The sequence below is a fragment of the Macaca nemestrina genome, chromosome 1 (assembly GCF_043159975.1).
Source record: "Macaca nemestrina isolate mMacNem1 chromosome 1, mMacNem.hap1, whole genome shotgun sequence".
Lineage (NCBI taxonomy): Eukaryota > Metazoa > Chordata > Mammalia > Primates > Cercopithecidae > Macaca > Macaca nemestrina.
In genome coordinates, this window is record NC_092125.1 from 165,954,626 (window position 1) to 165,974,534 (window position 19,909).

The window sequence follows — 19,909 nt, forward strand, 5'->3', positions numbered from 1 at the left end:
TATTCGCACAATGGAAGATTATACAGCAGTGAAATGAATGAATTGTAGTTAGACCAACGAAGATGAATCTTATAAGTAATACTTTGAGATGAATACTGAGTGATTGTGGCCATGCTGTTGACCTCAAGCAGCAATTGACTTCTCCACATGGAACCCTGGAGTTGGAGACACAGAATCTCCCTTCCCACTCCTGTTTTTGGCTTTGTGAGAAAACTTTCCATCAAACACAATGGCTAGCAATGTAACCAACAAGTGAGATCCTCACTCCATGAACCCCAGAGTATTCGTTGGGAATCTCAACACAGTTGTGGTCAAGAATTCTGATGTGGAAGCAATCTTTTCAAAGTATGGCAAAATTGTGGGTGGCTCTGTTCATAAGGGCTTTGCCTCCATTCACTATGTTCATGAGAGAAATACCCAGGCTGCTGTGGCAGGAGGGAATGGCAGAATGATTGCCAGTCAAGTTTTAGATACTAATCTGGCTGCAGAGCTGAAAGTGAATTGAAGAAAAGCCGGCATGAGATGATCTGCAGCGGAGATGTACGGCTCCTCTTTTGACTTGGTCTGTGACTTTCAAAGGGATTGTTATGACAGGATGCACAGTGATCCAGCACATGCTTCTCCTCCTCCTCCTAGTGCTTGGGCTGTAGTGCCCTCAAAACGCCAGCGTGTATCAGGAAACACCTCACAAAGGGGTAAAAGTGGTTTCAATTCTAAGAGTGGGCAGTGGGGATCTTCCAAATTGAAAGGAGATGACCTTCGGGCTATAAGAAGGAATTGACCCAGATAAAACAAAAAGTGGATTCTCTACTGGAAAATCTGCAGAAATTTGAAAAAGGAAATCTGCAGAAATCAACAAGGAGTAGAGTTGAAGAATGTGAACGGGCAGAGCAGCAGCTCCATGAAGTAAGATGAGACTAACGTGAAGAAGGAATCTGAGGGGCTGCAGATGACTCTGCTGAGGAGAAGGACCTGCTGGATGACGATGATACTGAATGTGAGGGTGACCAATTGGAGATAATCAAGGATGATTAAAAAGAGGCTGAGAAAGGGGAGGATGACAGAGACAGCGCCAATGGCAGAAATGACTTTTTTTTTTCTTTTTTGAGACAGTCTTGCTCTGTCACCCAGATTGGAGTGCAGTGGCACAATGTCGGCTCACTGCAAACTCCACCTCCCAGGTTCAGGCAATTCTGCTGCCTCAGCCTCCCAAATAGCTGGGATTACAGACGTGTGCCACCATGCCTAGCTAATTTTTGTATTTTTTTTAGTAGAGATGGGTTTTTGCCATGTTGGCCAGGCTGATCTCGAACTCCTGACCTCAGGTGATCCACCTGCCTCGGCCTCCCAAAGTGCTGGATTACAGGTGTGAGCCACCGCACCTGGCTGAGAGCGACTCTTAAGCACATGATGGGGTTTAGAAATCCTATCCCATTATCTCTTTACCTAGGCGGCTGTCTAAGATCAAATTCCTCACCTGATTCTCTCCCCTAGTATCTTCAGCACATGCTCACTGTTCTCCCCATCCTTGTCCTTCCCATGTTCATTAATTCATATTGCTCTGAGCCTAGTCTCGTTATCACTTCCTTTGAGGCTCCTAGTATTTTGTTAAGTCTTACCCTGTAATTTTTGCTTTTAATTTTGATACCTCTTTACGACTGTTCGATAAAAAGGATGTATGGTTTTTATCAACTGTCTCCAAAATAATCTCTTGTTATGCAGGAGTACAGTTGTTTTCATTCATACATGAGTTCAGTAGTTGTTTCCCTACCTGCAAAGGCAATCTCATTTAGTTCAGTAGCACTGGAGGGCAGCTTTGAGTTAGAAGTATGTGGGTTATATCCCACGTACGTGTGCTGCGTGGGGCAGTGCAGCACAAATGTAGCAGTGTATTTTTGTGAATGAGAGTTGGCATGTCTAATGCATCCTCTAGAAAAAATCAGTCTTAAGATTGTTTTATAAAGTTGATATTGTGGGTTATTTTTGTGAACAGCCTGATGTTTCGGACATTTTCCCTACAAAATGAACAAGACCTTATTAAAGGAGAAATTTGTAGAAAAATAAATAAATAGTACTTTGAATGGAGAAAAAATTATCAAAAAACACCCCAACTTACAGTATTATTTACTGTGCATTTAAAATAATCTTCAAATACCCCAAATTTTAAAATATTATAAAAGTATTTTTAAAAAGCAAAAGAACTGAAACTCCTGCTTCTGGCCAACATGTTAGAACAGAGAGCAAATTTACTCTTCTGCCTTAACAACTTGACAACTAGAAAAATACATGAAACAATGGTTTTTTTGGAAATTGGACAATAGGCAGAGCAGGACTGTAGTGTGTAAGTGAAGGAAAACAAACCAGGTGAGCTCTGTAATTGCACCAGCTTACCCCCTGAAGGGAGTTTTCAGGCAGTAGCACTGAAAAACCAAACTCCAAACAAAATCCAGTGGTAATGAAGAAAGCAGATTGGTGTTAGGGGAGAACAAGGCAGCCACAATTTACAGAGCAGAGTACTGTAGAGGAAGGAGCTATACAGGAGAGCTCCGGGGATCTGCAGAGTGATCTACTTAACCCACTTATACCTGAGGTTGCAATTTTTTGAATTTGAAAAATCAGACCTTGACGATGACATTGAGCAGTAGGATATAAATAACTCCCACATGCTTAGCGTTCCAATAATGGAACACTAGGCATTAATGGGAGTGAGAGAGAATAACCTGAGGTCAGGGAAAGACCTACCAGAAGGGAGTAGGCAGAACAATTCCTGGACCTCATATAGCACTGGAAAATATTCTTGCTTCCACAAGTCAGAGTGAACAGGTCTCATGATATATGGCGCATCAGTAGGAAACTAAGAAGTAAAACATCTTAATAGTCAGCATAAAACCTTACTAGAGGCTGCTGTGGACCCAAAACCACAAAGCTTAAAAGCAAGCTTGAAAGGATCCAACTGTTATCCAAATAACTGCATACCAGAAAAAAATTACAACATTAAAAGAATGTAAGAAAATCTAGCCACCAGCAACATAAATTCACAACGCCCAGTATCTGAGAAAAAAATAAATAACCATGAGGTATGCAAAGAAGCAGGAAAATAATATCCCAAAACATAGACAAAATCCAATCCATAGAAACTGATGCAAAAATGCTATCAATGATGAAACTAGTGCATAAGAATATTAAAACAATTCCATATGTTCAAAAGGTAGAAGAAAACATAGCCATAATGAGAAGAGAATTTGAAAATGTGAAAAAGACCCAAAGGGAACATCTAGATATTATCTAAAGTAAGAAATTCACTGGATGAGATTTGTGACTTTGAATTTAAAGCACATCTCAAGTAAAAACCAAATATTGAATCTTGCTTTTTTATCCAGTCTGACAATATCAGACTTTTGATTAGAATATATAGTAAATATTCACAGTAAATATAACCATCAAGTGCTAGAAAAGTTAGGCCATTTTGCTATGTTTTTCTATTCACTTCATCTTTTTGTTCTTGTTGCTCCTGTGTTCCTCCTTTACTCTTTTTTGTGCTAAAAATTTATTTATTTAATTTTCAATTCTGGGGTACACATGCAGAACGTGCAGGGTTGTTACATAGGTAAACATGTGCCATGGTGGTGTGCTGCACCTATTAACCCGTCACCTAAGTATTAAGCCCAGCATGCATTAGCTATTTTTCCTAATGCTCTCCCTCCCCGCACTGCACCTCCCAACAGGCTCAGTGTGTGTTGTTCCCTTCTCTGTGTGCACATGTATGTTCATTGCAGCACTATTCACAATAACAAAGACATGGAATCAACCCAAATGCCAGTCAATGATAGACTGGATAGAGAAAATATAGTACATATACAACATGGAATACTATGCAGCCATGAAAAGGATTGAGATCATGTCCTTTTCAGGGACATGGATGGAGCTGGAAGCCATTATCCTCAGCAAACCCACCGAGCAACAGAAAACCAAATACCATGTGTTCTCACTTATAGTGGGAGCTGAATAATGAAAAATTTATTCTTTTGTTCTATTTTAATTCCTCTTCTGACTTGATAGCTATATTTATTTGCTTTATTTTTTAGTAATTCCTCTAACATACCATATGAGACTGGGTGTGGTGGCACACACCTGTAATCCTAGCTATTTGGAAGGTTGAGATGGGAGGATTGTTTAAGCCCAGAAATTTGGGGCTGTAGTGTGCTATGTTGATCAGGTGTCTGTACTAAGCTTGGCATCAATATGGGAACTTCCTGGAAGGAGGGAACCACCAGGTTATCTAAGGAGGAATGAATCAGCCCAAGTTGAAAATAGAGCAAGTCAAAGGTCTGATGCTGATTAACGGCAGGATTGTGCCTGTAAATAGCCATTGCACTCCAGCCTGGGCAACATAGCGATAGCTCATATGTAATAAAAATAAAAAGATAGGCTGGGCACGGTGGTTTATGCCTGTAATCCCAGCACTTTGGGAGGCTGAGGCAGGTGGATCATGAGGTCAGGAGATCGAGACCATCCTGGCCAACATGGTGAACCCTGTCTCTACTAAAATACAAAATATTAGCTGGGCATGGTGGCATGTACCTGTAGTCCCGGCTACTAGGGAGGCTGAGGCAGGGGAATCACTTGAACCTGGGAGGTGGTGGTTGCAGTGAGCCAAGATCGCACCATTGCACTCCAGCCTGGTGACAGAGCAAGACCCCGTCTCAAAAAAAAAAAAAAAAGATACAATATGCATCTTTAACTTATACCAGTCTAACTCAATAAATAATGATAAAATATAGAAACTTATTGCCAGTATAATTATAGTAGCATTTCTGTCTTTTGTGTTATTATTGTCATACATATTACATCTATACATGTTGTGAATCCTCGAGTACAGTGTTATAAAGTTTGCTTTAAAGAGTCATGTCTTTCAAATAAATTAAGAGAATAAAAAGAGAAAATATATAAATCAGTAAAATCTTTTATATCTGTGCAAATATGTACCAATTCCAGTGCTTTACACTTCCTCTTGAGTCTCTGAGTTGCCATCTGGTGTCATTTTCTTTTAGCCTAATGGATTTCCTTTAGCATTTCTTGTAGGTACAGATATGCTAGCAATAAGTTTCCTTCATTTTTGTTTATTTGAAATTGTCTTTATTTTGTCTTCCTTCCTCAAGAATAATCTGGATATAGAATTCTTGGTTGACAGTGGTTTTTTTTTTTTTTTTTTTTTTTCACCTGAATATGTCGTTCCAATGTTTTCTAGCTTCCACTGTTTTCAAGAAGAAGTCAACCATTAATTGTATTATGTTCAGCCTTTATTCATTCAAACACATTTTTTTGCTTCTTTTGCTTTCCTCTCCTTCTGGGATTTCAGTTTCATGTAGGATAGACTGTTTCTAGTGATCTCATACAAGTGTCTGAGATCCTGTTCATTTTTCTTCCATCTTTTCTATATTCTTCAGATGTGTAATTTCTGTGAATCTATCTTTAAGCTCACTGACTTTCTTCGGACAGATCAAATCTTCTGTTGAGCTCATCCAAAAAATTTCATTTCAATAGAGTATTTTCAGCTCTAGCACTTCCATTAGAATCTTTTTAAACAAATTTGTTTCTCTTGTGAGATTTCCTATTTGTTCACTCATCATTAGCATACTTTCCCTTAATTATTTGAACACATATATTTTTTAATTCCTAAGACATATTTATAACAGCTGCTTTGAAATATTTTTTGCTAGCTGCAATGTCAGGGGACATTTGGAATCAGTTTTGTTTTTTTTTTGGGTGGGGGGCGTGGGTGCAGTGTGGGGGAGAGACTCTCACTCTGATGCCCAGGCTGGAGTGCAGTGGCATAATCAAGCTCACTCTAACATCAAACTCTTGCACTGAAGAGATTCTCCCACCTCAGTCTCCGGAGTAGATAGAACTACTAGAACATGTACCACCATGCCCAAATATATATATATTTGGTAGAGATGAGGTCTCACTCTGTTGCCCAGGGTGGTTATGAACTCCTGGCCTTAAGGAGTCCCCCTACATCAGCCTCCCAAAGCCCTGGGATTACAAGTTTGAGCCACTGTACCCAGCCTGGAATTAGTTTTTATTGACTGGTTTTCATATCTTGAGTAGGGGTCATACTTTTCTATTTCTCTATATTGGGGATGGGGGTTAAAAAGTAGAATTGTAAATAACATGTTCAGTAATTTTGGATTCTTTTTCTTCTTCTTAAACCAATATGTTGGGTGGAGGCTATGCTAAGACACCTCAAGCCAGCAAGACTTTCACTTTCTGCCATCTGAGTATATCCATTGAGGAGCACTTTTTTAAAAATTTTATTATTTTTTTTTTATTTTTTGTTTTTTTTGAGACAGAGTTTTGCTCTTGTTGCTCAGGCTGGAGTGCGATGGCTCACCACAATCTCCGCCTCCCAGGTTCAAGCAATTCTCCTGCCTTAGCCGCCCAAGTAGCTGGGATTACAGGCATGCACCATCATGCCTGGCTAATTTTGTCTTTTTAGTAGAGATGGGGTTTCTCCATGTTGGTCAGGCTGGTCTCGAACTCCTGACCTCAGGTGATCCCCCCGCCTCAGCCTCCCAAAGTGCTGGGATTACAGAGCCAGCCACTGCGCCTGGACAAGGAGCACATTTAAAGGTACGGCAGATTCTCAAGTCTCTTCAGACTTTTAATTTTAACTGGGCTCTTGGGATGCACACATAGCTTAGCATTTATTCAGAGAGATGTGGAGATTTTATGATATCAGCCTTTCTATGGCTCTCTCAGGTCTATTAACAAAATTCTTCCATATTAGGTGTTCTGCCACACTTCTCAAACCAAGACAACCACCTCCAACCATTAAAACTGTAGGTTCTTGCTATTCAACATGGATATTTGCATAGGAATGCCTCCTGTGCCATGACCAGAACAACGGAGGCCACAAACTCAGTCTTCTTATTTGGTGTGGTGAAATTTTCATGAGTGAAACTTCTAAAACTGTTACTTGACTTTGGTCATTTACCAGTGCTCCAAAATGGTTGTTGTTAATAATTTTGTCCAGTTTTATACTTGTTTGCTGTGGAAAGAAACTTCTCTACCTCTTCTCCATGCCATCATTATAGAAAGTAGAGTCTCCCTGGGATGGCCACAGAAAGCGATGAGAAGAGAAGATGACGTCAGAAAGGTGACAGAAACTAAACATATGCCACTGGAAGGTATTTTGCTTTCATTCTAAATAAAATGGGATGCTGTTGGAGAGTTTGGGGAAAATGGAATCTAAAAACGTCACTCTGTTGCTTTGCAACATACAATCACTCCTCAGTGTCAGGTGCAGGATGGGTTCCAGGATCCCCCTGAATGCCAGAATCTGCAGATGCTCAAGTCCTTGGTATAAAATGGTGTAGTATTTTCATAAACCTATGCACATCCTCCTCTATGTATTAAGTCATCTCTAGACTACCTGAAATACCTAATACAATGTGAATGCTCTGTAAATAGTTGTGATACTGTGTTGTTCAGGGAACAGTGACAAGAAAAAAAAAAGTCTGTGCATGTTCATTAAAGACTCAACCATCATAGACTTAACTATCGTTTTGATCCACAGTTGGTTCAGTCTGTGAATTCAGAACCGACAGAGATGGAGGGTCATCTGTATATTGTAACAGAACATGTGGGCAGGCAGGGCAACCAAAAAAAAAAAAAAAAGAAAGAAAGAAAATAGAGTCTCCAAGCAGAATTTCTTTTTTTTTTTTTTTTTTTTTGTAGAAATTGACAAGCTTATTCAGATGGAAATACAAAGGACCTAAAATAGTCAAATAATTTTGAAAAGGTAAAACAAACTTACTCTACATGACTCCAAGACTTACTCTACAAATGATATGGTATTGCCATAAAGAAACACATAAAGATTAACTGAAAAGAGTAGAGATACAGAAATGGGCCTGCTCATATATGGTCAATTGATTTTCAACATAAGTGCCAAGGTATTTCAATGGGGAAATAATAATCTTTTCAATAAATGGTGTTAAAGCAATAGGCTCTTAACTTATCCCATACACAAAAATTCACTTGAAATGCATCATAGACTTAAATATAAGAGCTAAAACTACTAAACTTACAGGAAAAACAATTTAGCAGATTATTGCAATAACTTTGAAATAGGCAAAGATTTTTAAGATGGGATACAAAAAATCATAAAAGAAAAAAATTGATAACACTTAAAAATGTTTAAAAATAGTATTTTAAAATTTTTAAACATTTGTTCTTTGAAAGACATTGTTAAGAAAATGGAAAGGCAAACCACAGACTGGGAGAATACTTTGCAAAACAAGTATTTGATAAGACTTGTATCTAGAATATATAAAGAACTCTTACAACTTAATAACAAGAAGATAAAAATCTAATTTTAAAAATGAGCAAAAGATATGAAAAGATACCTTATCAAATAAAATATATGGATGACAAACACATAAAAAGATGTTCGACATTATTAGTTAGTAGAGTAATGCAAATTAAAACCACAATGAGATATCACTATATACTAACTTGGATGGCTAAAGTTAAAAAACCAAAAAAAAAAGAAAACCGATCATACTAAATGTTGATGAGGAGCACCCCGAACTCTCATACACTGCTGGTGGAGATGTAAAAATGGTGCAACCACTTTGGAAAAAGCTTGGTAAATTCTTATAAAGTGAAACATACACTTTCCAAACCACCCAACAATCCCATCCCTGGGTATTTACCCAAGAGACATGAAAACATATGTTCACATAAAGACCTGTGCTTGAATAGTCAAAGCAGCATTAGTCATGATAACCTAAAACTGCAAACAACCCAAATGTCTCTCAACTGCAAATGGATAAAGACATTGCAGTATATCCATATAGTGTAATAGTATTCAGCACAAGGAATGAACTATGACTACATACAATAGCATAGATGAATCTCAAAAGCATTATGCTAACTGAAGGAAGTCAAGCACAAAAGACTACATACTATATGATTCCATTTATATAAAATCCTAAAAAAGGTAAGACACTAGTTGCAGAAATTAGTGTTTGCTAGTGGTCAAGGATAGGGATAAAAATTGACTTGCGGCGGGCGCAGTGGCTCACGCCTGTAATCCCAGCACTTTGGGAGGCCAAGGCGGGCGGATCACAAGGTCAGGAGATCGAGACCATCCTGGCTAACACGGTGAAACCCAGTCTCTACTAAAAATACAAAAAATTAGCCGGGCAAGGTGGTGGGTGCCTGTAGTCCCGGCTACTTTGTAGGCTGAGGCAGGAGAATGGTGTGAACCCAGGAGGTGGAGCTTGCAGTGAGCCAAGGTCATGCCACTGCACTCCAGCCTGGGTGACAGAGCAAGACTCCATCTCAAAAAAAAAAAGAAAAAGAAAAAAGAAAATTGACCTGCAAAGAAGCAAGAGAAAATGTTTTGGGATGAAAGAAATGTTCTGGATCATGACTATGGTGGTGATTACATGATGACATATATCTAGCAAAATTCATTGCATTGTATTTTTTTAGAAATGGGGTCTCACTATGTTGCCCCAGATGGCTTCAAACACCTCAGTCTCCCAAGTAGCTGGGACTACAGGCATGTGCCACCATGCCCAGCATGTACTTTTAAATTATGTGAATTTACTGCATATAAGTTATTTGATAGCAAATCTGATTAAGAAAAAAATCAAGGGAGTGATTAAAAAAAAACAAAATTTAGGATAGTGGTTACCTTTGGAGGGGATGTAGGGAGATGGAATCTGAGGGATGCCTGTAAGAACCTTGAATATTGGTGATGGTTATGTAGTTTTTCTGTGTGTTCAATGAAAATGTAAAATAATAAGGAGAAATGAGCAAATGGGGAGGAGAAATATGGACACATGTAGACAACCTTAGAAAATCTAGGTAGCAGCTAAGAAAGAATGTGATGTTAAGGCTTTTGTTGGTTTTTAAATACAGGAGGTGCTAGACCATGTTATGCCAATAAGAATGACTTACTAGACAGACGGGGAGAGAGAGAGGAAGAGAGAGAGAGAGAAAAAGAGAGAGAGAGAATAATGATGGAAGAAAAAGGGAACCAAAAAGGAGCAAAGTCCCTGGGAGAAGAGAGGATGGCTTCTGGAACAAGTGAAGGGATCAGCCTTTGCTGGTGGGAGGGCCCCTTTCTGCATGGTAACAAGCAGGAAGGAAAAAATGGACCCAGATTCAGTTAAACTTAGGAACTCAGTGGTGGGAAGATGAAGCAATTTTCTTCTAAAGATTTTAATTTTCTCAATAAAGTACAGTTGAAGCCATCAGTAGAAGTGGGGAGGAGTAGGAGGTTTGAGGAAAGTGTTTGAAATGACTATCCGGAGAGTACAGTGAGGATCCCATCATAGAATACATGCTTAGTGCCAGGTAAATAACAGCCCTTCTTTCCACCTAGTGTGCCCACTTCAGCTCAACTCAGTGCCTCTGTTGACTGAGGGTTATTTACTCCTGTGGCTGTGGTCTGGAGTGGAGAAGTGCTCCGTCAGTAGGTAATGAGTAAGAGTCAGCAGAGGAGGCAGCTGTCTTCCTGGCAGTCTCCTTACCCTGGATCGGTCATCGAAAACATTGCTGGAGATCTGTTTACAGCATTTTGCAATTCAAGAAGGGTAAGAAAGGACTTCACCCTTCTCGCAGGAGACCTGCAAGTTTTGCTGGCTAATTTAATATTTCTAGGTAGGCTATTGCTAAGCAGTGTTTTCTCGGGTAGTTTTTGTTTTGGGCATATGTACATGGTGCTATTTGATGTGTACTGAATTGATCAATTGATTGCTCATTTTACTGTGTTTCCACTCTGTGATATCCTGTACTATAACATATGTTATACATATGTGTGTATACATACTATAATATATAATATACTATAATAGTATTTCCTACTTAGATAGAACTTGTGCTTTACCTTTGTGCCTGCCTGCCACTGAGACACTTAATAAATGTGGCATGAACTAATCAATCAACGAAAATGTATTTATCAAATAGTTATTGTGGTGCTTGAGAGACAGGCTCAAATAGCAAGAAGTGCAGACAGGCCCTGCCATCAACAATCTGGTTGTTAAGACATACACATAATAAAGAGACAGTGTGGTGTAGTATCAACGTACAGAATTTGGAGTTAAATTTGAAGTTTGTAGAAATTAACTAGATTCATGACCTTGAGCGAATTGCTTTACTTTCTGTGCCTCAGTTTTCTTGTTTTTTATTTTTATTTTTATTTATTCATTTTTTTAAAAATAGAGATGAGGTCTCATGTTGCCCAAGCTGGTCTCAAATGCCTGAGCTCAAGTAATCCTCCTGCCTTGGCCTCCCAAAGTGCTAGCATTACACACGTGAGCCACCACACCTGGCCGGTTTTCTTTTTTTAAAAAAAGTAGGGACTTAGATCATGGTAAGACATGAATGAGATAAAACAGGTAAAATGACTAGCATAGTAACCAACTGTAGTTAAAGCTTAATAAAATTAACCCTGTCACATGGAGATATCTTGTTAATTAAGTGCTCCATTCGAGGTGCAGACAGTCATTTTGTCACCTATCAAATAGAAACCATTGTAGTACATATTATCTGTATTATTTCATTTGGTCATCATAATACCCCTGTGAGATGGGAGGGTTTTAATGCCTATTTTACAGATGAGGAAACTAAAATGCACATAGGTTAATCGATTTGCTCAAGGTCAGACAGCTAGTAAATGGCAGAATTAAGGAATCCAAACCCAGGCAGTCTTTTAACTAGATGTTAGTAATCATAGTGGTATTAATAGTACTACTGGTGGCTGTTGTAGGAGTGAGAATAATGAGACAGCACTTTGGTAGGGGTAGGATCTGAGTTTGGCTTTTAAATATAGCAAGATTTCTGCAGGCAGAGAGAGAGATGACGTCTCCCCAAAACAGAGACCAATTGTGAGCAAAAACTCAGAGTCTGGGCAGGTGCAGGCTTGCTCACAGAATTAGGCCTTTTTGAACCCTGCAGAGGGTCTGTCTTATAGGGAAATAGCATAAGATGGGACCCAAAAGAATGAGTTAGGGTCTGATGTGGCAAGAAGTAAATACTAGAATAAGACATTTGCTTTGATCTGGGATTCCAGCCTGGAACTCAGGACGTAGGCTGGGCTAGAAATGAAGATTTGGGATTTGTGTGTACAGAGATGGTAAAAATGTCCTATCTTACATCCTTACAGAGCTTTAGCATTTGCCTGATGCTTTCCCATCTGACGTTTTGCTGAGCCTCACAATAGCTTTATCACTGGGATGGACAGGTCACTCCTATTACATGAGTTATGTGTGAAATGCCTGCTTCAGAGTAGGGACTTCATTAAGGTCACTTCCTTTTTCATGGACAAGACAATGAGAGTCAAAGATGTTAAGTAACTTGCCCAAGTTCACAGAACTTCTAAACATTGGAGCTAGGACTTGAAAGCAACTCCTTTGCTCTCCGCTGATTCAGTTTTCCACACTTTCCATGGTAAGCCCAGTAATTATTTCTAATACTGAAATTTATTCAACACACAATTCAGTTGAGCTCCTACTGTATGTCTCACATAGTATCAGGCTATAAGGATGCAAAGATAAATATGTTTACTTTTTTTTTTTTTTTTTCAGACAGAATCTCACTCTGTCGCTCAGGCTTGAGCACAGTGGTGCGATCTTGGCTCACTGCAACTTCCACCTCCTGGGTTCAAGCGATTCTCCTGCCTCAGCCTCACAAGTAGCTGGGATTACAGGCATGCGCCACCACACCCCACAGATTTTTGTATTTTTAGTGGAGATGGGGTTTCACCATGTTGGCCAGGCTGATCTCAAACTCCTGCCTGACCTCAAGTGATCACCTCGTCTCAGCCTCCCAAAGTGCTGGGATTACAGGCATGAGCCAACGTGCCTGGCCTCTTTTTTTTTTCATTTTTTAAATTTTTATTTATTTATTTATTTATTTATTTTGAGACAGGGTCTGCTCTGTCACCCAGGCTGAAGTGCAGTGGTGTAAACATTGCTCACCAAACCCTCAAACTCCTGAGTTCAAGGGATCCCCCCACCTCAGCCTCCCCAGTAGTTGGGACTACAGGCGCAGGCCACCACAACTTACTTGTTTACATATTTTACAAATATGCTCACAAATCATTGGGGAAAGTGGGGTTTATATTTTTCAAAACCCAGAATTTGGCAAGTGCAGAGATGGTAGTGGGCACACAAGTGTTATGGAATGGGTGGGTGAGGGGAGAATGGCTTCACAGAGAAGGCAAAGATTGAAGTGAGCCACGTATGCAAAGTACGCTCTTACTCATGGCCTGAATCTCACACTTAACTCTCCCAGGATATCAAGTGTTAGTAGATACTCTGGAACTAATGAGCCTCCCACAGGAGAAGTGCAACAAAGAAGCAGGGCAAGTGGACACATGTGGCAGCCTGGGAGTACACCCCCAGATCTCCTTAGAGAGAACCAGAATGGGAGGAGTGTAGTAGCTGACAGCCTGTAGCTGCTGCCCTTTTGGGGTTCAACTGCATCATTCCTACTGAGGTGACACTCCCCAGGCTGCTCCCAGCCAACATCAGAGCATGGCAAAGGTACTAGAGCCAGGTCATTCCTGCTCAACATGGGAGTCCTCTGACAAGCACTCTGCTCAGGAGCTCAGCAGCCTGGCCCACACTTGCTCAGAGGTGCACAGCAACCTGGCACTCTTCCTAGCCAGTCCTCCCTTTCCCTCTCCTACAGGTGGGATTCCAGGTGCGCCACCAAGCCTGGCTAATAATTTTAGAGATGAGTTCCTATTATGTTGCTCAGACTGGTCTCGAACTCCTGGCTTCAAGGGATCCTCCCGCTGTGTGAGGCTCTCCCCACCTCCTCCTGATCCTCCTTCAACCGACACAATAGTGTTAGAGAGGGAGAGAAACACAGAGTAAAACTATTGGGAAATGCCTTTGTTTCGTAAGTGAGGAAAGGAGGAGAATGCCGCACATCATGGAGGAAGGGGAAATCAGCGGAAGCCCTGTGGCCGAGACTTTGAGCACATTTCAGGAGGGCAATTCACAGCTGGATTCTGAAGAGAAAATAAGCGTAATGAGAATACCCACAGCTACATGCCAGGAAGACAACCAGGGCTAAACATTTGAAAAATCATAAATAAAGTTATGATTGAATGAAGGAACAGAGATAGAGAACTTATTAGGGTGTTTAAAGCCAGCAGCTGCAACAGAAAACCCCAAACTCTCAGGTGGTTTAACCTAATAAAAGTTTGTTTTTCACTCACAGCAAGACCAGTTCTGGTCATGAGACCCTTCTCTACCTCGAGGCTTGTCCTCATAAAGCAAGAGTCTGCATTGATGCCAAAGAAGGGGAGGAGAGGACAGGGGATGGGGGGTTTTTAAGGGTCTGGCCTAGCAGTGGCCTGCATCCCTTCTCCTCACACGTCATTGTGAGGCACATAGCCTCAATCTAAGAGGGAGGGTGGAGAAAATATCTGTGCCTGCGTGCCCAGGAAAGAGAAAAATAACACAAGAGTGGGCAAACCCATAGCATTATCTCTGCCACATGGAATATGCCACCACAGTGTTTTGCAATTAGGAACGCATTATAAACCCACATAAAGGTTAATATATACATGGGGATGGGGTGGAGCATTTAAACCAGTCAAATATTTTAACAGACAGATTGCAAGATTGCAAGGAGTGAGGGAAAACAGGAGAGATTGCCAGGAAGTGGAGGTAACAATGCTGTCTCCAGGAATCCTTAGGTGCTGTCCACCCACCAGCCTCTGATCCCAGGGTGAGAACTCCTCTCTCATCACTCATCTTGCCAACTGTATGCAAAATGTTTGCTCTCTTCCCTAGGCTGTGAACTCTTCAACAAGGGGATGCTGTGTGCTTCATGTCTGTACCCCCAACCCCCAGCACAGGGCGTGGCACAGAGTCACTGTCAATTGGATGAATAGAAAACATTCACCACTCTGGAGATTATGATTTAAGGGATCTGGAGTGGAGAACAGGCATCCATACTTAAAAGAAAGTTATTTATTTACTTAAAATAGTAAAATATATACAACATAAAATTTACCATTCTAGCTTTGTTTTTTTTGTTTTTTTTTTGGTTTTTTTGAGATGGTCTGGCTCTGTCATCCAGGCTGGAGTACAGTGGCATGATCATGGCTCACTGCAGCCTTAACCTCCTGGGCTCAAGCAATCGTACCGCCTCAGTTCCCCAAGCTGGGACCACAGGCGTGTACCCCCACACCTGGCTAGTTTTTAATTTTAACTATTTTTAAGTGTGGAGTTCTTAAGTACACTCACATTATGCAAACATCACCACCATCCATCCACAGAACATTTTTCATGTTGCAAAACTGAAACTCTGTACCCATTAAACAATAACTCCCCATTCTCCCCTCCCTGACAACCCTTGGCAACCACCATTCTACTTTCAGCTTCTGGATTGGACTACTCTAGGTACCTGCCATAAGTGGCATCATACAGTATTTGTACTTTTGTGACTAGTTTATTTTCCTTAACATAACATCCTCAGATTCATCGATGTTGTACTGTGTGTCAGAATTTCCTGTCCTTTTAAGGCTGAATAATATTCATTGTATGGGCGTACCATATTTTGTTGGTCCATTCATTGTGGACACTGGGGTTGCTTCCATCTTTTGGCTATTGTGAATAATGCTCTTGTGACACAGATGGACGAATATTTCCCCAAGATCCTCTTTTCAATCCTTTTTGGATTTCAATACTTTTTAAAGGCTCTTCAGGTGATCTAAAACACAGCTAAAGCGGAAAACCTTTCTTTTGTGTATAGGAGAAGAGAGTCAAGGGGATGATGAGGGATTTGGGGGACTATGCAACAGTGCAAGGCTTGGAGGAGGCAGGCGTGAGGAAGAGAGGGGAGAAACAGAGGACTATGAAGAGGAGAAAAGGTCAGATTATGTAATACATGAAGTTGAGATGATGTCATCTGCTGACCAGAGCAGGGGTAAGAGAAAGAGAAGATTGACACCTTTTGCTGAAAGGGATTCAACTGGGAGATAATGGGAGGAGAGGTGATCAAAGTTTAAAGACAAGTAAAGGAGCCAGGGGCATTTGTGTGCTGGAGGAGAGAGGGTGGAAATAGAAGGAACTCCTTTTTATTAAAATCAAGCTCACTTGAGAGCAGACACTTAAAAAAGTTTATGGCAAGTGGGCTTAGAAATGGGCAAAATATCATTAGCAGGCTCTGGGCTGTCCAGGCCTCATAGTGGACATGTGATAGGCCAGGGCTCAGGGCCCCAGGATAAGGGAAAAAGGGATCATGGAAATGATCCAGGTTTGGAAATGGGCCAGAGGATGTGGCAGAAGGTTAAGGGAGGAGAGGGAGGCTAAGTGCCAAATGAGTGCTGAGTATTGCATACCTAAACAAACCCATGCCCTCATAGAAACTTCCTGGTAAAAACAAGGAGAGTCACTGTCACCTACATAGATAACATTAAGTGTTCCATCAAATCAAATTGCCTCCCCTCAGCCTGCCCTTGCCATGAGCCTCTCTATCCCTGGATGGACTGTCTTCCTAGCCACTGGCCACTTTCCTTATAGATCAAGATCTTCCTTGCTGCATTCTGAAACCAGAATTCTCCCTTTGTCCTGCCACATTGTTCCCTGACACTGCAGCCAGCAGCCCAATCCGGGGCCACCAGTAACAGATGTCTAACACCTCAGGGAGTCCCCTCAATGAGTCAATGGGGTGACTTTGCACTTCTAGAAGTCCTTGCCCTCCCTCCTGCACTGTGGCAGCTGTGGACTGAAGTGACAGTCCCCAGTGATCTCATTTTGAGCTCATCTTTATTTTTTTTTTAAATAAAACAAGGTTTTTAAAACACTTGTCCTGAAAAATCCATTCCCATCGTCCTCCCTTCCTCTTAGATGACCCAATATGTCTTATCGATCTGGAACTTTCTTTATCTGGTATCTAATGGCTCACATGAAGCTTTGTTCCTATTTTCCCGTGATGCTCCTTTTACCCCCAAGCCTTTGTTGGCATTGTTCCATCTCTTTTCATTGCTTTGTGGGTCTCAGCTTTACCCTGTATAATTGCTCAGACTGCCTCCTGCCTGCTCTGAGAACTCTGTCAGTTGCTGCCTGCTGCTTGCGGTCTGTTATCTTTTACTTGCTTCACTGGGCTTTTGGCTGCCCTCTGGACATTGCTGCTGTTCTAGGACTAGATATAGATCTGTTTACTTTTCTAAGTAGCCTCTTACACTAGCATTTTGCTGTCTACATTTTATTGCCTTTTTCTCTCTCTCTGTTTTCCCCTCCTTGCAGGCATGTTAGAGGCTCTCCAGCAGGCAAGCAGCCTAGGGAAACCACCATCCTACTGGCATCCTTGGTGTCCAAACTGACAGTGTTCTTCAGTTGCAAATGTGCAGGCAGCCAGGCAAGGGGCCAGCTGACTCTGGAGCAGCCCAGTCCTCAGAGGATATGGAGGGAATTAACTTTGTTTAATAAACAAAATAGCCAGACAAACTTAACTACAAAAGATGTGAGCCTGGGAAAAGAAGATGTACTAGGAAGCATTCTCTCGTTCTTCCCTTTGTGCGTGCAGAGGAAACACTTCTGTGTGCCATGTGGTTTCTGGTTGATAATGGAGAGTGAGGCCCTTCCAAGGCTCTTCTTGGAAGTGCCTGGGACGTTTTTTGCTGCATTTCTAGTTGGCTTCTACTTTGCTCCAGCTTCTGCAGAGCTGCTGACCTTTGATCCCTTCTGTTTGCCTCTAGAAACTGGCGTAGGCCCTTGGCTTCCCATGTTTGTACGTCAGCATGCCTTGGGGACTTAGGCTGCTGCAATTCTTGGCTGCCACACTCTAGCTTTGGTTCCATTTTGAACTAACCAACTATAGGCACTGTGGTCAGGCCTTACCTCTCTGTCCAGGCCTTCAGAGACTACCACATTTGGGAAGTGGAGAGGATAGTAGAATAGAATTCCAAGGAATATTTGAAGTACATTTGTCCCTAGGTGGCAGAAATGTAAGAAGGGAGAATTTTCAAGGAAGGAGTGGAAAGATATTTAGAATGAGTTCTTTGCAATCTGAGTAAAAGAAATATAGGGGGAAAAAACTAGAGCATCAATAAAGTGGTTAAGAATACCATGAATCCAAAATTGGTAATTTAATCCAAAATTTTAAAAAGGGATAAACATTGGATCAAATATTGAAGTAGAACCTAAGAACCTATGCAATGTAATAATTGTAACCTAGACCATCAATTTGCAACTGGCTTAAGTGCTATTTAAGGTAAATACCACTCCATGATCAAGAGAGTGAGGATGTCTGTCTTTACTCTTTCATTCTTTCACTGACTTCTTTTATAGATATTTTTGAACAGCAGCCCAGTACTAGATGGTGCTAGATGCCGTGGAAGATACAAAGAAGAACACATGGGGTCTGCCCTCAACATAGTTAGACACATAAAAAGTCAAGTTAGGATAAAGAAATGAAGAGTGTTTCAAGATAGTATATGATTAAGTATCAATTAAGTAAGTACTATGGGTCCACAAGAGGGAGTACCCTTGCAGGCTGGAGGGATCACACAGGGTTTATGGAAGAGATGGGCCTCAAAGCGACCTGGGTAAGTCAATAAAACTGTAAAGGAAAAGACAAATTCTCACGCTTAGTGATGACTTAGTGAGTTCTCATTATGTACAACAAACTTTAGAAAAGCTGTGTCAAGTAGTCTTAGGCTAACGGCCCCATGGGCCTAAGATTGCAGCTGCAACTCCTCACAGAGCTGCATTTCAAACATAAAGAAAGGGGCAAGGACCAAACATGTTCTCCTTGTGAACTCTCTCCACTTAGGGAGAAAGTCTTTGTCAAAAGGTTTGCCCTGAAATCTCACTGGCCAGAACTAACTCATATGCCTACCCCTAGGCGATTACTGGCAAAGTTTAATTCAATCGTGATTCTTCCCTGGGCTGGATAGACTGTGTACAGTTTTGATGAGATCAAGGGATCCCCATTTACTAACTGAATAAAACCAGAGTTCTGTTTGGCAGAGAAGAAAGTGAGGATGGTGGATGAGTAGACAGTGAACAGTGTTTGCCACATTTACCATTAATGACTTGTGCCCATATGGCTTCTCCACCGGCTGTAGCTAGGCCTTGACCTTGGCCTTCATTTACAACTTGGAATTTTTCCCCTATTGAAAATTATTGTTCCTGCACAATGGATCTGACACATGCCAGGAAGGCAACTCAAAATTTCATCAGTAAATTCTTATTCAGAGAAAATCCCTTGGTCACGTCACATAAGATTGATGAATTGACATACCTTTATGTGTTAAGTTTTTAAAATGTTTTAAGTTAGGTACCATTTTTATGACTCCTTTGAACTAAACTGGCTAAAAATTAACCTACAGACCTCTAGTCTCAAGATAAGAATAGGTAAGTCTTTAGACACATCCAGATAAGTTTTAGATAAAAAGGCTTCTTATATTGTAGTCACTAGATTTTTTTTGTCTTAATTCCCCATTGGATTGAAATCTAGAGGGCAGGGTTCAATGGGCTGTAGAACTGAGTGATCCAGTATAGTAACCACTAGCCACATACGGCTACTGAGTACTTGAAATGTGGTTAATGAGATGGAGGAAATGAATTTTTCATTGTATTTTAATTTTAATTTAAAGTCTGATTTTGTTATTGAAAAACTTTTAAGTATGCTTGGAATAATTCACATATCGAATCTCCTTTCTCAATTGTAAGCTGTATGAAACCTAAAAGAGCTTGACTGTTTCCAATGAAAATGTAGTGTTTGAGTTGAGAGGTGTCATAAGTATAAAACATATACTGCATTTTAAAGATGTAGTATGGTAAAAACTATATAAATAAATCTCTTAAATAATTTCTTATATTGACTACATCATGAAATGACAATATTTCAAATATACTGGGTT

At 40.7% G+C, this 19,909-nt stretch overlaps 1 pseudogene; it reads left to right on the forward strand.

Moving 5' to 3' along the window:
* Nucleotides 1-229: 229 nt before the first annotated feature.
* On the forward strand, nt 230-17,799 carry LOC105498468 (heterogeneous nuclear ribonucleoprotein C-like 1; annotated as a pseudogene).
* Nucleotides 17,800-19,909: the final 2,110 nt, after the last annotated feature.